A 23,279-nucleotide genomic window follows, 5' to 3' on the forward strand; every position below is an offset into this window, starting at 1 on the left:
TCAGTTTTATCAGGATGCAATCGTATGCAGACATGGGCGGGCTACACCTAGTGAAAAGCTTCCCGAGATATTATGTGTTCATGTATTATGCATCAAAGCATGCACTGAACGATTGTAGAAGTGTAGCAATAATTATTTGTGTATTTGCCTTTTACCTCCATATTCATGCTAGCGAAAGCCAATTTTTGTCAGTTTTTCTTGCGGTAATTGCTTACAAATTCATCATTCTTGTTCCAGCATAGGCCATAGGTTGACCTGCATAAATCTGGAAGCAATATGGAAGCGATAGCTCGCACTTTATTTTCGAGCTATCGCTGTTTGCTTGATAGGCGAATTTCGCTCTCTTCAAAGTAAAACATAGCATACAAAAATTACAAAAAATTCACTGATGCTCCACAGCTGCTGATGACATCAAAATAATGTGCCTAATGAATAGGGGTGGTAAACAAATTTTTATTTTATTAGATGGGAAATTTTTTTCTATAGTGATGTCGTATGTGAACCGCATGCTATGGAAGGTATAGTTCTTTGGAGATTATTTACCATAAAAGAACTGAGTTGTCTTTCCTTTCCGCAATAATATTGCTATTTCAGACACCTCAAGCGGATGCCGCACCGACATGGATTTTTCGCCATCTCTGAGTGAAACTTCGACATCAGTGCACCGTGCTGGACAACCAGGTGAGCAGGGTTGCATGCATAACTGGTATAAGTCTTGTGAAAACGGTGACAAGTTAGAACCAATTCAACTGCTTCCTGTGATAGCCACTGTCTCCGGTGAAACTGTTGCCGAGGGGTACATCCAGAGTCAGTCGTCCCAGTCACTGCAACTCTTCCAAGAAGGTGATTGTTCTTTCGTATCTGCTGGGACAGCTTGAGGAGGTAAGGCTCAGATATATGCTACAATTCCTCATCTGTGCGCAGCGCAGATGCAGATGGTGCTAGCTCTGCTTGTTCTATGCTGCCCCAAGCTTGTTCCCACGCCAGAGGATTGATGATGGTTCCGTGTAAGTTTTAATTCTGCCGGTGGTGCTTGGTTATTATTTGTGCATTGTTGGGTTTCTGGCTTCACTTCCAAAACTGTACTGTCACTATATTTTGTTCTTTATATTTTCTGGTCACAGCTGACCACACATATGCAAGAACAAACACTGAAGCAAGCGCTTCATCTTTGGAACCTGGCACGGCCGGGTTGGCCACAGCACTGTCAGCGTGTGCTGATCTGTCACCAGGAGTCCGTTCAGCAGTTCGCCACTTTCTCATGAAGGTTAGCAGTTTTAGAACATTTTCACAATATTGCGCACTTCTTGGCGCTGCCAGATTACATGCAGGTATGACTAAACCAGAAGTAGCAACTTATTGCTCTTCCGTCAATTCCGTTTCTTGCAGGATCATCCACCAGCCCCAGCAACGACAGGCGGCCACTTCAGAAACTCCGTGCTAAGCTCACGCAGTTCTGTAACCGCAACAAGAGGCTGCAAGAACGGCTCCTTCAGCGCAGACGGATGAAGACCACTGCTGAATTGGTAGAGAGTCTGCGTGAGCGTTTAACACCAGCTGTTGCTCCTTTTATTGAAGCTTGGTTCAAGATGCAAAATGTCAGCAGGTTTGGCCGTCGATGGTGACGCCAAGATAAAGCCTTTGCTTTAGGTTTATACTTCCACAGCCAGAAAGGTTACAGATACTGCAGGAAACTCCTAAAACTTCCATCTGTTAGGTCTCTGCAGCTGTGGCTTGCACGCGTACCATTCAGGATTGGATTTTATCCTGAAGTTTTTGCTTTGACCAAGAGACGGGCAGCGTCTTTTTCGCGAAAAGACAGGGCCAGCACCATAATATTTAACGAGATGCATATTTCAAAGGAGCTGTCATACAATCCAGTGTCTGACAGGTTTGAAGGACTCGAAGACTACAGTGCAGAACAAGGTCCAAATCTTGCAAACAAGGCGCTTGTGCTCATGGCCAAAGGAGTATGTACGCCGTGGAAGCAGCCTCTTGGCTATTTCCTTGCAGATAAGGCGGCGCTGCAACTGTTCTGCATAACCTTCTCTTTAAATGTCACGAAATGTAGGTTAGAGCTGGATTGCAGCCTGTGGCAGTGGTTTGCGATCAGGGGAACCAGAATGTTTCTTCGTTCTCAAACCTTGTGACCCCAGAGAAGCCCTACTTAAGTGTGAATAGTGAACCACATTTCTTTATTTTTCATCCACCACATTTGCTGAAGTGCTTGCGCAATATGTTCTTCAAGTACAACTTCAGGGCAGGCAGTGACACTCTTAAGAGCTCTTACATACGACAGGCTTATGAGAGCGATAGAGAAATGCAAATTCGGTCCATCCCGAAATTGAGTGCAAGGCACTTCAATTTAACGTTTGCTTCGAAGATGTCTGTAAAACTCCCAGCACAGGTATTCAGCAATCATTCATCATCATCATCATCATCATCATCAGCCTGATTATACCCACTGCAGGGCGAAGGCCTCTCCCATATCTCTCCACTTAACCCGGTTCTGTGCTAGCTGCATCCACTTGACCCCAGCGAACTTCTTAATCTCATCCGCCCACCTAACTTTCTGCCGCCCCCTGCTACGCTTTCCTTCCCTTGGAATCCAGTTTGTTACCCTCAGCGACCATCGGTTATCCTCTCTTCGCACTACATGGCCTGCCCATGTCCATTTCTTCTTCTTAATTTCCACTAGAATGTCGTTAACTTGAGTTATTTCTCTGAACCACTCTGCACGCTCTTAATGTTACCCCTACCATTTTTCATTCCATAGCCCTCTGGGTTGTCCTCAACTTAAGTAGAACTCTCTTGGTTAGCCTCCACGTTTCAGCCCCATAGGTGAGTACAGGCAAAATGCAACTGTTGTATGCTTTCCTCTTGAGCGATACCGGTAAGCTGCTAGTCATAATCTGCGAGTGCTTGCCAAATGCGCTCCATCCCAATCTTATTCTTCTTGTTATTTCCTTTTCATGATCCGGATCTGCGGTTACTACCTGTCCTAAGTAGATATATTCGCCTACTACTTCCAGTATTTCGCTACCTAATGTAAACTCCTGTTCCTTCCCGAGGCTGTTGAACATTACCTTAGTCTTCTGCATATTGATTTTCAAGCCTACCTTTCTACTTTTCCTGTCTAGGTCATCAATCATTATTTGCAGTTCATCTCCCGAGTTGCTTAGCAAGGCAATGTCATCAGCAAATCGCAGATTACTGAGGTATTCTCCATCTACCCTTATCCCTAACTGCTCCCATTCCAAGTCTCTGAATACTTCCTCTAAACAAGCTGTGAATAGTACTGGGAAGATTGTGTCTCCTTGCCTAACACCTTTCTTTATGGGAATTTTGTTGCTTTCTTTATGTAGAACTATGGTTGCTGTGCAGCCACTATATATATCTTCCAGCACTTTCATGTACGGCTCGTCTACCCCCTGATTTCGCAATGCCTGCATCACCGCCGATGTTTCAACTGAGTCAAATGCTTTTTCGTAATCAATGAATGCTATGTATAAGGGCTGGTTATATTCCGAGCATTTTTCTATCGCCTGATTGATGGTATGGATATGATCGATAGTAGAGTACCGTTTCCGAAACCCTTCTTGATCCTTTGCTTGATTGCAGTCTAAGGTTGTCCTGATTCTATTAGCGATTACCTTAGTAAATACCTTATACGTAACAGACAGTAAGCTGATTGGTCTGTAATTTTTAAGGTCCTTAGAGTCCCCTTTCTTGTGAATGAGGATAATGTTTGCATTCTTCCATGCTTCCGGTACCGTCGATGACACCAGGCACTGCGTATACAGGGTGGCCAGTTTTTCTAGCACGATATCCCCCCCGTCCTTCAGCAAATCTGTAGTTATCTGATCCTCTCCAGCTGATTTCCCCCTTTTCATAGTTTCTAGTGCTTTCTTGACCTCGTCCTTCGTCAGTGGTGGAACGTCTGACTGTTTTTCCCTACCGCCAATCTCATTACGGTCCTGACTACTTTGGCTACTGTAGAGATCTGTATTGAACTCCTCGGCTACTTTGACTATCTTGTCCATATTAGTGATGACTCAGCAATCATTGCGCTGCTGCAATGTGCACATTAGTAACATTCCAGCTATTGCCAGCAGAGGCTGTTCACACAGCCATATTTGTTGAGAGAATCGATAGACTCTTGGACAGTTTAAATATTTCGCAAAAGCGGGGAAAGTCTCCGTACGCCTCTGCGATGTGTGCAGCATCTGTGCACGAAGATTTTTTGGAAGAGTGCATTTCAGTTTTTGAGCACATCGAAGTTCTTGGCTGCGCACGGCAGCCTCTTTGCATCCGGGGCTTCTGCCAGACTATGAGGGCTGTGCTGCTGTTATGAAACCACCTCGCCTCTCGCTATGGTTTCACTTACCTCTTTACCAGACACCTGAACCAGGATGCACTCGAAAACACTTTTTCAATTGTTAGCTCAAAACCCGGGTCAAACAGCAACTCGTCCTGCCGGCAGTTTTAAGCAGCATTCAGACATCTTTTAGTCAGCAACCTCTTCAACTGTCGGAAAGCAGCAACTGTGCTGAAGACATGTCTAGCCTTCTAGCCACTCTCCCAGTTTGTTTTACTAAATCTGTTCCTTCTCATTGCACAGCTACCACATATTTGCCAGTTGCAGTAGAAGTTTTGCCTTCTGACAGTGGCAGAGACAACATTGTCTACTTTGCTGGGTGGCTTGCCGGCAAATTTATGAATGACCACAGGTGTGTTACAGGGTCACTTACGTGTGAACTGAGACTAGAAAACGCCCCGTTTGCCGATCAGAACCAAGTTCTCTTGTACCTAAGTGTAAAAAATCCGGGAAAGGTGACTTTGGAAGCCTATCGGTTCGGCACCCTCTTTTGTTGCTTTCATCAATGCTTGCGAGCAGCTTTTTGTTGCATCTACCTCGAATGTTATAAGAAAAGAACATGTAGGGCATGATATGTGCGTGTTTCTTCAAGCCAAGGTAGAAAAATCGCTGACCGTGTGTGGGTATCATGTTTATGGTAGTTTGTTTGCCCTGTTCGTAAGGGTGAGGTTGCATTGGCTTGCACGCAGCAAAAATCTTCAACTGCACAGTCAAACAACTAAACGAAAAGCTACGAAGCAGGCAGTGAGGTTTGGCAAATGAAAACTGTAATTCTGGAGTTAGTGGCAGTGTTTTTTGAAGTTGCTACATTGCACAAACTGCAAAAAAGCCTGCATCTTTCATCCTTCTTTCCACTATGTCACTATTTTAGGGTGCTTTTGTGCCAAGTGTCCCCTATGTACTTGCAGAATATTGTCAAATAAACCTCCACAAAGATAAAGTGAATGGCACCCAATGGAGACCTTCTAGACAATGGATTCGCCTATTTTCCATGGCATTCGGGCCAATTTTTCCACCTGCCTAACTCTTCCAGTTACGTGCTCGCAGGTATAATGAAATGAACCATTGTCATCGTAACTGCCATTCAGCACCCCTGGCTACCAAGCCACCTTTAAGGAGGCTTGTTGCATTTTGAGTGCTTTTAGTAGGATCATTTGCAGCACAACGAACAGCAGAACAGCCCTGGACCTTTATTTAGCTGTGTTGTAGCGTAGAGTACAATGATTACATGCCGTACTGCCACGTTAATGTCCTTGAACCTCGGTATAAGCTGTACTTCGTGTGTGCTTTTGTTGGATTAGAATTACTTAAAAGTGATGCGGCTGACGACTAGAAGTAGTTCTGGAGGCTGTACGTAAGCTCAATGTGTGGTGTGCTCCTGCGCTGAGCAGGTTTGTTGATGCTAAAGCTAGCTTTAACATGTCCTGTAGATGTAAACACAGCTGTTAATATCTTTCAACTGAAGAAATGAAATGGGAAAAGTGATGCCAGTGTGCTGCATGGTCTATGTGTGGACGCGCCTATTTATGTCATGTCATGTTTGCCTCAATTGAAGCTTGTGGGATTCAGGCTTGCTGCGGCTGCCCTTTGAGCGGCCGCCGCCCGCTTCCCTGCTGTTCTCTTTTTTTCCCTTCCTTCCGCCTGAGGCGGCGGAGAGATGTCTGGACGACTTGTCACTGTCGCTCGGCCACAGCTCCGCCCTGGCGTCCCAGTGGCTGTTCTCATTGGCGCCTTTTGCGGGGACACGGCACCGCTTCGACGGCTGCGCTCCCGCGACCCTCCGAGCGGGGCCCAGGGGAGACCCCTCCGAGACATCGCAAGGTGCGTACGCAACTGTTCATGTCTGCCGCCTTTGTCCGCGCCGACCAGTGTGTACTCGAGTTCGTCCGCTCCGGGTCGTACCTGAGAGCGCAGCTCGAGCCTGTCGATCGTGATCCAAAAATCCGCGACGGGCGTACCTTGCGGTTGTTGCCCACTCTCTCTCAAAGGAACCCTTTGGTCACTGCGAGAGAGAGAGATCACAGCACGCCCTTGCGTGCTGTGATCTCTGCGCGCACTCCGTGTCACTTCGTGCGCGCAGGGGAGCCTTGCTCCTCGCGCGTTCCCGGCACACGGTGACTGAATATGTGTGTGTATGTGCGTTTGTGTATATGTGTATGTGCGTGTCTGTGTGTGCGTGCGTGCTGCTGGAGGATGGCGTTGCCGTACATTGTATTGCAAACGGTCGTACACTGTATTGCCGCACACTGTATTGCAAACTGCAATTGCGCCTGTGCTTTGTGCATCATACCTTGTACTCAAAAGTACTAGCACCAGTATTTCCACCAAGGTTTCCACTACGAATCATGCATGATTGCATGCTTAGACAGCCAAGGTAAGCGAGCGTCTGAAAGTGTTGCTGCCTTTCTATGCTGCCTTTATTGCCAGTCACTTTCATTGGGTTCCGAATTGCACATTAACAAGGCCAGAACTAGCAGGAACTCGAGCACATTTGACTGGCAAAGGTTGGTGCTCACTGAAAGGCAACCTCCATGAGATACCGGCTTGAAACTGCGGGTTCTATAAAAAGACCACTTTAAAATTCGCGTTAAAAACATACGTATGCGTGACGTCCTTCAACGTCACTCATACATAGTGGCACCCCAATATAGCGGTGCCCATGAGCCGCCATTTTTTGGACGAATGGGCGTCTATGGAGCCTTCTCTACCATGGTATAACTACCTTGGCGGAACTACTGCAGTTTGTTAGGACGACAAGGTGAGGAACGTTGGCTTAAAACGTTTCATTTCGAGCAGTTTATGCTTACCACGCCGGCAGGTTTCTTGAATTGCGCAGCTCGTGAACAGGAGCCGGTGCGCATGTCATGAGTTGGCTAGTTTGTGACACCCCGGCAGCTTCCAGCAAAGGCAAGGTGAGAAACGTTTTCTGTTTGCAAAATACGCTGCATTTCAAGCAGTTTAGCTCAGCACTCTGGCTGGCGTGGTTTTGAAGGGAAGGCCTATATGTGCTCGGTAATGGCGCAACAAGGGCTCGCCGGTTACTGCGCAGTTGGGTAAGAGCGAACCCACGCCTGATGTTCTTTGCTTGGTTTGCCTAGTGGTTACTTTTGCCTGGTTTTTCGTTGAGCTTTACGTGCTTGGATGCTTTTTATGGTCTTCACCAGTGCGCCGTCTCTTTTAGGTGATGTGGTGGCCGGGTGAAACCTGAACATCGAGAGTAGGCTGATGTGTTAGACGAACGTTCTCGCGTGGTATCTGCGGGGCCGTCATTGTTAAGACGACAAAAAAAAGATACCGCACATAATCTGGAGAACCAGAAACTTGTGTGTCGAGGATCGTTATCTGAAACGAAAAACCCGCCGGGAATGGGCTTAAAACAAGGCAATAGGAAAGGAAACGCCGAGCAGCTTTAAGAAAACAGCTTGATACTAAAGAAGTGTTGCGCCGATAATTGCGTCCCCGTTTCTGAAAACATGCATCCCCTAAGTGCATTTATTTTGAGTGCTTCTAACGCGCACTGTGGTATCCCCTGCGTTGTTGCCGCCGGGCATCAAATATTTTTATCCAATGAAACGCGGCTCTCAATGAAGCTTTTAAAACCAAAGACTAACATCGGGAAATGGAGCAACGCTTGGAAATTACTGGTAGGAATCTTGCCCGTGTAGCTTTATTGCTGTATTTTACGTGAGCATGCACGCGAGGTTTGATAAATCATTTATATTCGTAACTTCATTCCTTTACAGATTTCTCGCGTTTAATCTGTTTACACAGGGCCAGTAAAAGTTGCATTACGGTGACATATATTTCTACTGCAAATTTTCCAGCTGATGCCAGGACTCGACAGTCTCTGCTGTGCATTCCTGGTTAACCTCTCTGCCTTCTCTCTCTTTCTCTCTCTCTGCTGTGTGCCCTGTGAGACAATTGCAGCTACGTGCAAGAAGTCTGGATCAAGAACCCACATTCCACGAGTCGATAGGTTTTATCTTTTACTTTCGGCTAGCCATTTCACTTGATTTAATGTGCATATCAGGTATGTCCACAATAATATATATTTTTGTAGCATAAAAAATGAGCTAATAGGCATGAAATAAATGTCCCAATTGTTTCCATAAATATTAATCAGTTCATATTTTCACATTCCAACAAATTGACGATCTGAGAATATTGCAAGCTAAGCTTAATTGGTTTGTATTTACCGTCCCAAGAGACCAAGGCTATAAAGATGCGCATAATAGAGCAACCATTCTTATAGTGACACTGTTGAGCACTGTGGCTATGAATTTAAACACTCCTAGTTGCATTGTCATTGTAAAATGAATACAAGGCGCGTTGTAACACGAATAAATGTTTTCCACCTTATTTCGGGCTTACAGAATATTTGTGATTAGGAACCCTTCAAACTTTCTGAAAAGGGTGATGTTGAGGATGAAAGACGGCTGAAATTTTGCTGTCAAGGTCTTATTCAAAAGCACATGATTGTATGGGGAAGGGTGCGTATTTAAGCTGAAAGCAATGTGTCTGGCATAATACCCAAGACTACTTAAAGTATATAAGTTTGAAATAAAATACAGTGTATTGTGAGGGAGGCGCTAATATAGTTTGAGTATAGTGTATACCTTTTTTCTTGTGTATCATTTTCCATGCTTTGTATATCTACATGTAATGCTACATATCTGTACCATTGTATTGTTTCTTGCCTTCCCAGTCAAAAAATCCTTCAAAGTATTCTGAAGGCACCAACAAGATTCTTGAGGGCGCCAGTAGGTTTTTTGAATGCTCTTGAATGCACCTCTACATGCGCTTGAATGACTCTGAAGGTAAGCCTGATCGCATCGCTGCTGTTCTGAAGGTGCCGTCAGCCTCGCTACGGGCAATCCTGTTTGCATCGGCGCGACTGTGAGAGTTCTGAAGGAATCGGCACTTGCAGCTCTGCTTTTACTGGCGAGAGTCTGAAGGGGCTGAAGGAGTCTGTTGGCAGCCCTGTTCTTATTGGCGTGACTTTGACGGAATCCTGCAGAAACCTGCTTGCAGCTCGGTCTGCCTGTGGACGCAGCTTTGAGGCTCCGTCAGCCCCACACTTGTGTATCCACTCTGACGCGGAAATAACATGTATACTGCTAGCAAGAAGTCTAATTGCGCGGATTCGTGCATATATCAGCTAGTTTGTATAGGAGACATACCCAATGCTGTAGCAGATTAACTGCAGGCTCTCATATTGGCTGAATTTGGCCCGAAATAATGTGAAACGTGTCCTAAGTGCGCATATATATGACACGGACGCGCACTAGCATATTTACATATTTACGTGTGAGGTAACTGTATAAGACAATCAAAGATATCAAAGGAAGCTTCTGTGCTAAGCTGGGCGTGATAAAGGACAAACGAGGCAAGGACCTCACTGAAGCCTCAGAGATAAAGAAGAGGTGGCAGGAATACACAGAAGAACTGTACAAGAAGGACCCGGATGTGCAAACCCAACATAGGACGGTTGTGATTTCTGATCTCGAGCCGGGCATCCTGAAGAGTGAAGTTGAATGGGCCTTAGCCAGCCTTGCTAAGAACAAAGCTAGCGGAATTGATGGTATTCCAGCTGAGTTGCTTCAAAACCTCAACCACGACGCTGTTAACACACTGCATACATTATGTCAAAAGATTTGGACAACCCTGCAGCGGCCACAGGATTGGAGGAGGTCAGTTTACATCCCCATTCCAAAGAAAGGCAGTGCCAAAGATTGTTCCAACTACCGCACGATCGCGCTTATTTCGCATGCTAGCAAGGTGATGTTAAAAATCCTGCAAGGTAGGCTGCAGCAGTATGTCGATCGGGAGCTTCCGGACGTGCAAGCTGGGTTTCGCAAGGGCAGAGGAACAAGAGACCAAATTGCCAACCTTCGCTGGATCATGGAAAAAGCAAGAGAGTTCCAGAAACCCATTTACTTCTGCTTTATTGATTATGCGAAAGCGTTTGACTGCGTAGATCACAGCAGATTGTGGCAAGCTCTCCAAGAGATGGGAGTTCCAATTCACCTCATCTGTCTCCTCAGGAACCTTTATGAAGGGCAAGAGGCCACAGTCAGAACTGGGCATGGTCTAACTGATTGGTTTCCGATTGAGAAAGGGGTGAGGCAAGGCTGCATACTGTCGCCCTGCCTATTTAACCTATATGCAGAGTGCATCATGAGGAAGGCCGGTCTGGACGAGTCTTCAGCTGGAGTGAAGATTGCTGGAAAACGTATCAACAACCTTAGATATGCGGATGATACCACTTTAATGGCAGAAAGTGAAGTGGAACTCAAGAGACTTCTGATGCGCTTACAAGAAGAGAGTGAGAAGTTTGGGCTTAAACTGAACATTAAAAAGACGAAGATCATGGCGTCTTGCCCTATCAAGTCCTGGAGCATCAATGGACAAGAAGTGGAAGCTGTGACAGATTTTCTATTCTTGGGCGCCAAGATTACCTCGGAAGGAGACTGCAGCCATGAAATTAGGAGACGCCTGCTTCTGTGAAAGAGAGCAATGGTTAGCCTTGACCGCCTAGTAAAGAGCAGAGACATTAGTCTACCAACCAAGATCCGTATAACCCGTGCTATGGCCTTTCCAGTTGTGATGTATGGATGCGAGAGTTGGACTGTGAAAAAGGCTGACCGCCGAAGAATTGACGCGTTTGAATTGTGGTGCTGGCGAAGACTCTTAAGAGTTCCTTGGACTGCCAGAAGATCAAATCAGTCGATATTGTCGACCATAAACCCTGACTGCTCATTGGAGGGTCAAATTCTAAAGTTAAAGCTCAGCTACTTTGGTCATCTGATGAGAAGAGAGGAGTCGCTGGAGAAAGATTTGATGTTGGGAAAGGTTGAGGGTCGCCGGAGAAGGGGTAGGCAGCGAACGCGATGGTTAGATGGCATTCTCGAGGCATTGCAGATGAAGCTATGTGATGTTAAGAAGATAGTGAGAGACCGGAAAGCGTGGCGTGACATGGTCCATAGGGTCACGAAGAGTCGGACACGACTGAACGCCTGAACTGAACTGTGTGAGGTAAACATTGCTGCTCATGTGCGTATAGATTAACAAAGTGTCTGAAGACATAACTGATTCTCGGAAAGGCACGTACAACGGACGTCAGTATGGGCTTAAATATATATATATCGTAAAGCCGCTTGCTACGCGTGCCGTTTCGGACCGGGAGGAGCAGAAGCTATGCGGAGCCAAACTTCGTGCAAATTGCCCATTTGCACGAAAATAGGAGTAAATTTGCAGTTCAACGCTGCAGCCCAGCGACTTGTGGCAAGAAGTGTATAACCGAAAGGCATGCTGTTTTTCACGCACTTGAACGTCAATCGCCTCTTTCCGGACAGTAAGCGGGAAGATAGCCTCAGCGCAACACACACTTAATTGTACAATGTAAACTTGGGTTTTCCCTATAGTCGTTCCCGATCGAAAGTACCGCTGTTCTGTCCGACATATACCTTCAACCACAGCCGTTATTGTTAATCGTCCATCTCGGAAATGGGCTGCGCTAGTACGCGAATTGAGCGATCGAGCTGTATAGCAGACGTCGTTTCCGAAACAGCGCCCTTTGAAGACAATCCGGAAAGGCGAGTGCGTGCATGTACACCTGTACAGCAAGTTAATCACGTACGTGACACTGGGCGACTCCGCGCGCGAAGCCAAACTGTACATATATCATTGAAATTTTACCGCGTGATCGACAGCATACACACTGGGATAACTACTGCAGGGCTATAATAATAAAACTGGGGCCCTGGGCGGAATGAACATGCAACACCCTCCCCCATTTCCATCTGCACTTCTATACTTCAATATAGCCCATTTCATTTTGACTACAGATAACTAAAAAGGAACAATATGCGATCATAGCGTGAAATTGATGCGTTTTGCAGTACACAGAACACAGGGGCAATACACGGCCTTTACACACTCAGATATAGTCAGACCAGGTGGTTCTTATAAATTGGTAAAAAAAAGAGAAGCCACTGCAGAGCCGCTATGTGGCTCCAATCTCTTCTTACTCTTGACATGTCCCTCTTCTAAATCTGCAGGATGATGGCCTGTTTGAGAGCTGTAGGGTGATAGTGATGAAGGTTGAAAAGGAAGGTTTTTCTGCTATCTGGTGTTCCAGTTACATATTCGTTTAGGTTGCCCACTGCCACAGGGCAACACATTTTAAAGAAAACCATTAAAAGCCCTTCTCAAGCAAGTGTAGATCACGTCAGAAGAAAGGAACCTCTCATATGGTGGAGAATTAGTTTTTGCAGCTCTACAAGGTAACCCCAAAAGCTAAATAGAATCAGATTATGCCGAGGCCCATCTCCTCACTCTGTTTTTTTCACATATATATGAAGGAGGTCAGAATAAATGGGCCCCCTCCTCTTAACCTTGGAGACGAGGCTCTAGGCTGCAGCCTCCTTAGTCTTCATCTCAATCCAGCACTGGACACAACACCAAATCAAAAATAAAAATGACAATCGGCAGACTTTTGTCAAGGGCACTTATTTCAGGCGGAAAAACAGTTTTACAGCTGAATTTCTAGTGTGCTGTTTTCATGCTACATGAGGATAGGAGTCCATCTGGATGTACAAAATTTCCCAGCTGGAAACAAGAACCAGACACAGCAGCTGGACGTAATTTCTAGTTCAATGATCCAGCTGAAAATAGGGCTGATGTTTACTTGGAATTGTACACATATGATGTTGCTGCTACCTTACTGAATATTCAGAAGAGCAGCATTTAAGGCACTTTGAATAAAAAAGTAATACATGTCTGTTGAAGGAGGTCCCCAACCACCAATTTTCATGATGCTGGGTTAATCCGTGGTGGATATTTTTGCACTCACTTTCCAGCCTGTGATATGTGCATCACTATATCTAAACAATTCAAAAAAGTATTAACTATATTGTCACGATAACTAGTCATCACTGACAGGCTGGTAGACCTCCGTTAAGAGGCATTTGCTCCAGCATTTATATGTATCACTGTAGGGGTAAAGGCAAGAATTTATTTCACAGCTTTCCTGTAGCATACACCCTTTGCTACACAGCATACACAGCATACACTTTATGCTGTGTATGCTGCACCCCTGTAGCATACACAGCATAAAGAAATGTGAGTTTGAGGTTGTCACATACAGCAATCTGATTTATTACATATGTTGGACCACAACAACAAAGCAGAAGGTGTAATAAATGGCTGAAATAAACATAAAAAAATAAAAACAAATTATGACAATATGTATTGCATACTATGCATTGCAGGACGCTATCGCATGAATGGAAAACCGCAGACGTGAGCTTCATACCCAAACACGAGAAGGAAATCATAATCTTTAATCTCCGCCCGATATCCCTCACATCGTGCATGGGCAAGCTAATGGAGAAAGCAGTACAGCTCCGCTTCCCTAGCTACTTTGAAGACAACTTACTGCACCACAGTATGTTTGGTTTCCGAAGCCACCTATCAACTCAAGATGTCCCCCCTGCAAATCAAACATAAGGTCGTTGACTCAGCCCGTAAACGAGGCTTTCGCACCATATTGGCACTCGACCTAAAGGGATCATTCCGCAATGTCAGACACTCCAAAATCTTGGACAACCTTCAAAGCATGCACTCTGGAGTCTGCACCTACAACTAAGTGAAGGAATTCCAGGAAAATAGTCAAATATACAAGATCCAAGATCCAACCTCATTCATATCCACATGGACACTAAGGGCGCACCCCAAAAGGCAGTGCTCTCGCCGCTTCTTTTTAACCTGGCCCTTTTGCATTTACCGGACCGACTCAACGCCATAGAAGGCATACACCATGCCCTGCATGCAGATGACATCACCATCTGGCACCAAGAGGTAATGTGGCACAGGTCGAGAATGCCCTCCAGAAAGCCATCAACACTGTGGCAAAACTGTGTCATCGACTGCGGAATTACCTGCTGTTCTTTTTCACTTGTTCATTTTCTTTACTTAACTCAAAACATCTAGTCATGCACCCCCGTGGCAGCAACGAACCGATCCAAATTACGATCCACGATACACCCATTCCTTAAGCAGACACCATTCACATCGTCAGCCTGTACATTAGCAACAAAGGGATCAACGTGACAGTATCGCTAAGCTTCGGACAACATGTGAACAGACCAGCAGAATGATCTCACATATTACAACCAAGAAGAATGGTACACGACATGCTGAACTAATCCAGGCCTTTGTCATCAGCCGCATAACCTACGCGTAACCCCATACCTCAAGCTACGAAAGAACGACCTCAAGTAACTCGACACTATACTTTACATAGCCTACAAGTGGGCGGACTAGGGCTACCTCTCACTGCATCTAGCGACCGGATCCTTGAACTTTGCGTGGACAATACCATCAACAAACTCATCTTGTAACGCAAATATTCCGTCTCTCTGGTACCGCCACTGGACTGCAAGTACTTGAACAGCTCAGCATTAGCCTTCTTTGCACCATGCAGTAGAGACAGGACATACCATATGAATGGAGGGAAAAACTCGACACCATGCCCCTACCACACAATATTCATCCCTAATATCACGAGGCACGACGCAAAGCATGAGCTGGGACGATGGATACGAACTACTCTAAGGACAAATGTGAATGCTTGTGAATGCTGCGGATCCCTGCGAAGGCATCACAACACCAGCCGTCATTTGTCTAGGTCATACGGTAGTGGGGCCGATGGCTAGAAATTCAGACGTCACACAAATGGAGGAGATAGTGATTGCATTAGCTGCAAAACATACCAATTCTATATACATCGTCACAGACTCCAAAACAACCTAAAGAAACCAAACCACATGTAAGGCCAGGTTGCTCCCATGGCCTGTGAAATTCTATCTCGAGCCAAACACCAGGCCTGAGACAAAGTATTAGTTAATATGGGTGCCTGGTCAACAAGGGGTACAGGGAAACGAGTGTGCACATGCCACAGCCGAGCATTCTTCTCACGAGATCCCTCATCACTCCACCCACATGACCACATATCAAAATACTGCAACATGTCCACTTAGCGAGCAAAAGATGCCCAGCACCTGCTAAAGGACTCGATAAATCAGAGGAGTGTCACCTAAGGAATTTACAAACGTCCTAAAATAGCCCAGCTAGACTGCACAAAATTAGTCAGGGTACTTTGTCACTTGAATGCACATTTTGCGGCCAGAAAGCAGACCTTTACCATATGGTATGGGCTTGCCAAGAAAACCAAGCCATACCTCGCAAAGAAAACCCAACGTGGGCAGATTAGGAGGTGGCCCTGTATAGTTCCGACCTAGCGACACAAAGAACCTTGCTAGCGAGAGCTTGGGCAGCGGCAGCAGTCAGCAGAGTCCTGGACTGAGGACCCGACCAACCTCACACTTCACCACTTAACTTATGTAGCCCAAATAAATGTTTTATACTACTACTACAACTAGCATTATACTAAATGCAGCAAACATTTCAAACACTAAAGAAACAAGAGAAAAGCATAATCATCCTATGAAAATGCAAAAAGGCATGTCATTTAAGTTTCGTCAGAGAATTTCATGCCAGCCTATGGGCACAACAGCATTTTTACATTATTTGAACTCATGAATTGTGCAATGCCAGCACATGTTACAAATTCCCATTTGGTCGAAAATATCTGCAGACCACAACTACAATGTCTTTCATATCCTATCCCGCCGTGGTGGTACAGTGGTTAGGGTGCTCAACTACTGTGCCCAAGGATGCGGGCCCGGCCGCAGTGGCCGCTTTTCGATGGAGGTGAAAAAGCAAGGTGCCTGTGTGCTGTGCAATGTCAGGGCATGCTAACGAATCCCAGGTGGTCGAAATTTCCTGAGCCCTCCACTACGTCGTCTCTCATAGCCTGAGTCGCTTTGGGACGTTAAACCCCACAAACCAAAATAAACGTCTCTCATATCTCAAGGTAGAACAAGAGGAAGATGGCTATACAGTACTAAACAGAAATGAACACAAATTGATGGGGAGCTTCAGTTGACAAGCCATGCCATGTTTCGAGTTTCGACAAGGGAACTTGTCAACACCCTGTTGAACCCTTGTTCACTTCTTTCACACCTGATATCCCAGGTCACTTTGGCACAGCAAACCCCATAAAATAAGCAAAATATGCATTACTCCAGTATCAGTCCCTTTCTTTCTGATTAGGCACCTCACACAAGTACGAAACATTATCCACATAAAAAAACACACTGCACAGCCACATCATCAGAACAATACAGAGAATTATTTTGAGCAGCAGGTGGATGTTGACATTGCACAATATGAGGCACATCAAACACTAGTGGTGTGGCAAGTAATCTTTGAGTGTGTAAATACACAGAGCCTCCGATTACATAAATTCCAAGTATACAACAATAAAACCCATCTATCATTTTGACATAGCATGAGCAGGTCATCTTTGGTGTCGAATAATCTGAACTGTGCACAATAATGCTGCCAATTTGAGCACGAAAGTACCTTGACATTTGTGGTATACAGCCAAATTTTAAGTTGAAAATATTTCCAGGGTGTTCAGAAAAAGAAATAGAATGCGGTATACCGAGAGCACATGTTTGATAGGTCCTTTTAGACTGAGCCCCAATATTTTTCTTGGCGCATGCCAAATGAGCAGGAAGTTCCAACTGGCTTTCCAAATCTCGATATGTTTGATGCATAATGCATCGTTCAGCCACCTGAATAGGAACAAGCTTGGCTGCTGACACAAGCCGCAGTGCACGGCCAACTCCATCCTCAAAAGGAAAAGTTGATGTGCCCCACGGTGGGCCAAACGTGCGCGTTGCCTTAGGCAGATGTAGCAGCTGGTGAACATTGAACGTCATCGCTGTTTGACTGTACAGCCGAGCCATCTGTTGCACAAACGAGAACAATAATTTTTCAGCTGCACAAATGTCACTTTCACTCACAGTGTCCTTCAGCAACAAAAACACTGCCTTCACAAGGAGTCCAAACTGCACAAGGTAGGCCCGAGGAAGGAGCCCTGATAGGCAAGGGACACTATAAAACAAGAGCCAGTACCGCCACTCAGTTGCCTTCCAATATGCACGCTCCGAGAGGGGTCGTCCGGTTCTAGAAAAGGTTATGGGAGGCTTAATGGCACGTAGTCTAGAGTCCAAAAGTCTGATGTGTCGCCCGATGTAGAACTGTGATCCTGTAACTGACAGCCACAGGTCAGCCAGCTGTTTTGTAACGCCCTCCAGTACACAGTGCATATAGTCTAGAGGTAGACCCCATACGAGGTCAAGGCCTTTCAGTTTAAACACTGGGCATGGCCCCTTGAAGCCTTCAAAGGTGTCTTCAGACTGTGCTGCATTTCGCATTGCTTGAAGCACACCCCTATGCGTGCGTTCACAGGCTAGCTGGCCATTGTAAAGGTACTTGACCGTGCCTGTAAAAATTGAAAACATGCTACATTACCATCTACTACAGTCAGATACAACCCAAGTCTGCACTAACCGCCATGCAGCATTCCTCATGATACAAAGTAGGCCACCATTGAAGATTTTGGGGTTACAAAAGTAAAATTTTAAGCTAAGCATCAGGCCAGATTGCAAGCTAAAATTTTATTGCCTCTGGATGGTTTCGTATGGTCAAATATCAAAAACTGCCGTTCAACAAAGTAACACAAATGCACATTCTATGGCTTCCCCTAAACTAAAAACTTTTAACACAGAACCTATCACTAAAATTGTTAAAACATCCCAGAGTAGCACAATAAAGATAAAGGTAATAAAAAAAAAAACACTAGTCAATGACTATGCTTCTCTACAATGTGATATTTGAGTTCAAGTGTTGTGTTCAAACCATAAATGCTATAGACAAATGCTGAGTCATGGCTTTGGCTGCACACAAGGGAACTAGGAGTCGCCACTGCTCTTGCCTACTCATGCAATGCCCCGATTTTTTTCCTTTGCTAACATTGTACCCTACTCCTGTGGTTTCCTCCGCATGCACTGTGACTATTATCCCCTCACCATCAACACAACACAGCAACAGGCCCATGAGAGCTGCACTTTGGAATACTATGCGAGAATTTTGTCTGCTCTGATTGAAGCAGTGTGCCATGCCAGGTACAGCCAGCTGTACTACCAAAACCAAGACATGAAACTGCATGGCTAATGGTCATTTTAAGCAGACTGCTACGTCCTCACAGAAAGGTAGCAATAAATGTTCATCCTTCAGCAGGCACGGCTCCAATCTTTACAAGTGTTCGGAAAATGGCAGCAAAATTAGTGCTGGTTCGTGTGCTTGTCTCTTCATTGGTCTGTGTCTGTTCTGCGCAGTTAAACCACCATTATGAAGCAATACAAACAAGCCCAGTCTGCAGTTCTTTTACAGCAAAATTATAATTTTCACTCCTGAAATATAGCAGTGCATTTTGACTCTTCAACCGTCGATTTCATCCTCACCATTTGATTATGTTCAAAAAGCATACAATTAAAATAAACTTCCTTCACTTATATGTACCTAACAGTTAGTAGGCAGGCATACATTTTTTACAGTAGTTTTGATGTGACAGTTGCCACAAGTGACCTCACTGCTGCTGGACATTTCATGAGTGCTTCCATGATACTCATGGCAGCGCTGACAGCATAAGTGTGGCCTCAGTGCCTTTTTTTTTGTCTTTCCATAACTTTCTCAGCATATACGGGGTAGGTGGCACAACTTCTTTTCCAAAGAGGGCATTCAAAAGTATGAGAAGACCTTTTACTTGCGACCAAGTAAGCCCTGCCGTGACAATGTAAGACAAAATCAACAGCAGTGCATGTGCTTTAGTAGTTGGCTGATGTGGCAATGTTTCCTTTGAAAGGTTCCCAATGTAGGTGTCGAAATCATTACAAAAGTCTTGCTGTTCAGCTTCATCTTCAACATTCTCATCATCCTGTTCCATGCTTTCATTGGCATTGCATGCCGCAGACTCTTCGTCAGAGTTGTAGTGTGCTTGAGACTCATGGTCACTACTTTCAGAGTCGGCAGTGTCATCTGCATATGCAGGCTGCATTTCAGCATCACCTTGTGTTGCCTCTGTACTACTTGGACTTGAGCCTTCAGTGACATGAACCAGCGCCTCCTCTGCATGAACACTTGCGGATTCATCTGTACCTGCATGCTGGTTGTCCTGCAAATTAAAATAAACATAATGCAGCTTGCCGTTTTCTCCGTAAGCATTGCAATTTCCATTCTTTGCAGCGAATTACAGCAACCACACATTTCATGGATTTTATTGCCCAGAAAAATAAACTGCATCATCATCATCAGCCTGATTATACCCACTGCAGGGCGAAGGCCTCTCCCATATCTCTCCACTTAACCCGGTTCTGTGCTAGCTGCATCCACTTGACCCCTGCGAACTTCTTAATCTCATCCGCCCACCTAACTTTCTGCCGCCCCCTGCTACGCTTTCCTTCCCTTGGAATCCAGTTTGTTACCCTCAGCGACCATCGGTTATCCTCTCTTCGCACTACATGTCCTGCCCATGTCCATTTCTTCTTCTTAATTTCCACTAGAATGTCGTTAACTTGCGTTATTTCTCTGACCCACTCTGCACGCTTTCTATCTCTTAATGTTACCCCTACCATTTTTCGTTCCATAGCCCTCTGGGTTGTCCTTAACTTAAGTAGAACTCTCTTTGCTAGCCTCCACGTTTCAGCCCCATAGGTGAGTACAGGCAAGATGCAACTGTTGTATACTTGCGTCTTGAGCGATACCGGTAAGCTGCTAGTCATAATCTGCGAGTGCTTGCCAAATGCGCTCCATCCCAATCTTATTCTTCTTGTTATTTCCTTTTCATGGTCCGGATCTGCGGTTACTACCTGTCCTAAGTAGACATATTCGCCTACTACTTCCAGTATTTCGCTACCTAATGTAAACTGCTGTTCCTTTCCGAGGCTGTATTACCTTAGTCTTCTGCATATTGATTTTCAAGCCTACCTTTCTACTTTTCCTGTCTAGGTCATCAATCATTATTTGCAGTTCATCCCCCGAGTTGCTTAGCAAGGCAATGTCATCAGCAAATCGCAGATTACTGAGGTATTCTCCATCTACCCTTATCCCTAACTGCTTCCATTCCAAGTCTCTGAATACTTCCTCTAAACAAGCTGTGAATAGTACTGGGGAGATTGTGTCTCCTTGCCTAACACCTTTCTTTATGGGAATTTTGTTACTTTCTTTATGCAGAACTATGGTTGCTGTGCAGCCACTATATATATCTTCCAGCACTTTCACGTACGGCTCGTCTACCCCCTGATTTCGCAATGCCTGCATCACCGCCGAGGTTTCAACTGAGTCAAATGCTTTTTCGTAATCAATGAATGCTATGTATAAGGGCTGATTATATTCCGAGCATTTTTCTATCACCTGATTGATGGCATGGATATGATCGATAGAAGAGTACCGTTTCCGAAACCCTGCTTGATCCTTTGCTTGATTGCAGTCTAAGGTTGTCCTGATTCTATTAGCGATTACCTTAGTAAATACCTTATACGTAACAGACAGTAAGCTGATTGGTCTGTAATTTTTAAGGTCCTTAGAGTCCCCTTTCTTGTGAATGAGGATAATGTTTGCATTCTTCCATGCTTCCGGTACCGTCGATGACACCAGGCACTGCGTATACAGGGTGGCCAGTTTTTCTAGCACGATATCCCCCCCGTCCTTCAGCAAATCTGTAGTTATCCGATCCTCTCCAGCTGATTTCCCCCTTTTCATAGTTTCTAGTGCTTTCTTGACCTCGTCCTTCGTCACTGGTGGAACGTCTGACTGTTTTTCCCTATCGCCAATCTCATTACGGTCCTGACTACTTTGGCTACTGTAGAGATCTGTATAGAACTCCTCGGCTACTTTGACTATCTTTTCCATATTAGTGATGACGTTGCCCGCCTTGTCCCTTATCGCATACATCTGGTTTTTGCCTATGCCCAATTTCTTCTTTACCGCTTTAAGGCTTCCCCCGCTCTTTACAGCATGCTCAATTTTCTCCATGTTATACTTCCTTATATCGGCCACCTTGCGCTTATTGATTAGCTTTGATATCTCGGCCAATTCGATCTGGTCTGTTGGATTGGAAGCTTTCATACTCTGCCGTTTCTTAATCAAATCTTTCGTCTCCTTAGACAGCTTACCGGTATCCTCTCTAACTATCCTACCGCCTACTTCTACCGCGCACTCAGTAATGATATCTCTGAAATTATTATTCCTTGCCTCTAGGGTAATGTCGCCATCCTCAGTTAGAGCTGAATACCTATTCTGTAGCGAGATCCTGAACTCTTCTGCCCTCACCCTCACCGCTAATTCGTTGATGGGTTTCTTTCTTACTAATCTATTGCGTTCCTTCTTCAGATTTAGGCTAATTCGGGACCTCACCATCCTGTGGTCACTACATCGTACTTTCCCGATTACCTCTACATCCTGCACAATGGCGGGGGTTGAACACATTATGAAGTCTATTTCATTTTTAGTCTCTCCGTTAGGACTTTTCCATGTCCATTTTCGGTTCTTCCGTTTGCTGAAGAAGGTATTCATGATTCGTAAGTTATTGCGCTCTGCAAACTCAACTAGTAACTCCCCCCTGCTATTCCTAGAACCAATGCCATAGTCACCTACTGCCTTGCCTCCTGCCTGTTTTTTCCCTACCTTGGCATTGAAGTCGCCCATTAGTACAGTATACTGCGTCTTTACTTTTCGCATTGCCGATTCTACATCTTCATAGAAGCTTTCAACTGCCTGGTCATCATAACTACATGTAGGTGCATAGGCCTGTACAACCTTCAGTTTATACCGCTTATTAGGCCTAATTACGATGCCTGCAACCCTCTCATTAATACTATAGAATTCATCTATATTACCCGCTATATACTTATTGACAAGGAAACCTACTCCTAGTTGTCGCCTCTCAGGTAAACCTCGATAACACAGTACATGCCCTTCCTTCAGTACAGTATATGCCTCATTCGGCCTCCTAACCTCACTAAGCCCTATGACATCCCATTTCATGCCCTCTAGTTCCTCTAACAGCACTGCTAAATTAGCTTCACTAGCTAGTGTTCTAGCATTAAACGTTGCCAGGGTCAGTTTCCAATGGCGGCCTGTCCAGCGGAGCCAGGCTTTCTTAGCACCCCCTGCTGCGTCACAGGTCTGACCGCCGCCGTGGTCAGTTGTTCCGCAGCCGCTGGTGACTGAGGGCCGGGGTTTTATGGAGCTTATCATAGGAGGTTGTGGCCAATTACTGCACCAGGGTGGCCAACTCCTGTTCTGGTGAGGGAGTGCGTTGCCGGAGGTGTTCATCGGCATCAGGTCGCACCCCAAACCTGCATATGCAATTCCATCGACACGCGGATTTTTTTTTTTTTCAACCGGTGGAGAATTGCGCGGCACCGGGATTTGAACCCCGGTCCTCTTGCATGCGAGGCGGATGTTCTACCGCTACGCCACCGCTGCACCCTGGTTCTAAAATTGGGACATTTGTAAGGGTGGCGGCCTCACCGTGCTCGCTTATATATTAAATCGGCGCCTCTGCAGTAATTGCGATGCCAATCCATGTGTTTAAATTGTAACTCCAAGGAAAAAAAAATCTTGCTGAGATCTTACATCATTAATAGGATAAAGCACACCTACCTGAACAACAGCTGAAGTCATTTTGGCTCTTTTGCTTGCATTGGCGACAGTCTGTCTAGGGACTTCAACACTTGTTCCCGGTTCGAGATAGCGCCTGTAACGCTGTCGTCGCTTTCCTGGCATCGCAAAATAAAGCGAGTTCACCGCGTACAGAGCGCCAGCCTTTCGCGCACTTTTACCGTAGACACGGTTCCACTGAGAATGAAAAGGCTATCTCTCAGCAGCTAGAAATATCGCAAGAGGACAAAAGGATCGATGCGGT

The 23,279-nt window shown here is 45.4% G+C and overlaps 2 pseudogenes; one reads left to right on the forward strand and one right to left on the reverse strand.

Annotated features, from left to right (window-relative positions):
• Positions 1 to 2,236: 2,236 nt before the first annotated feature.
• On the forward strand, positions 2,237 to 5,140 carry LOC146177967 (uncharacterized; annotated as a pseudogene).
• An 11,392-nt stretch (positions 5,141 to 16,532) lies between these two features.
• Positions 16,533 to 23,038, reverse strand: LOC146177968 (uncharacterized; annotated as a pseudogene).
• Between the last annotated feature and the right edge of the window lie 241 nt (positions 23,039 to 23,279).

The sequence above is a fragment of the Amblyomma maculatum genome, chromosome 10, assembly GCF_055883805.1.
Source record: "Amblyomma maculatum isolate TAMU_Amacu chromosome 10, ASM5588380v1, whole genome shotgun sequence".
Taxonomy (NCBI): domain Eukaryota; kingdom Metazoa; phylum Arthropoda; class Arachnida; order Ixodida; family Ixodidae; genus Amblyomma; species Amblyomma maculatum.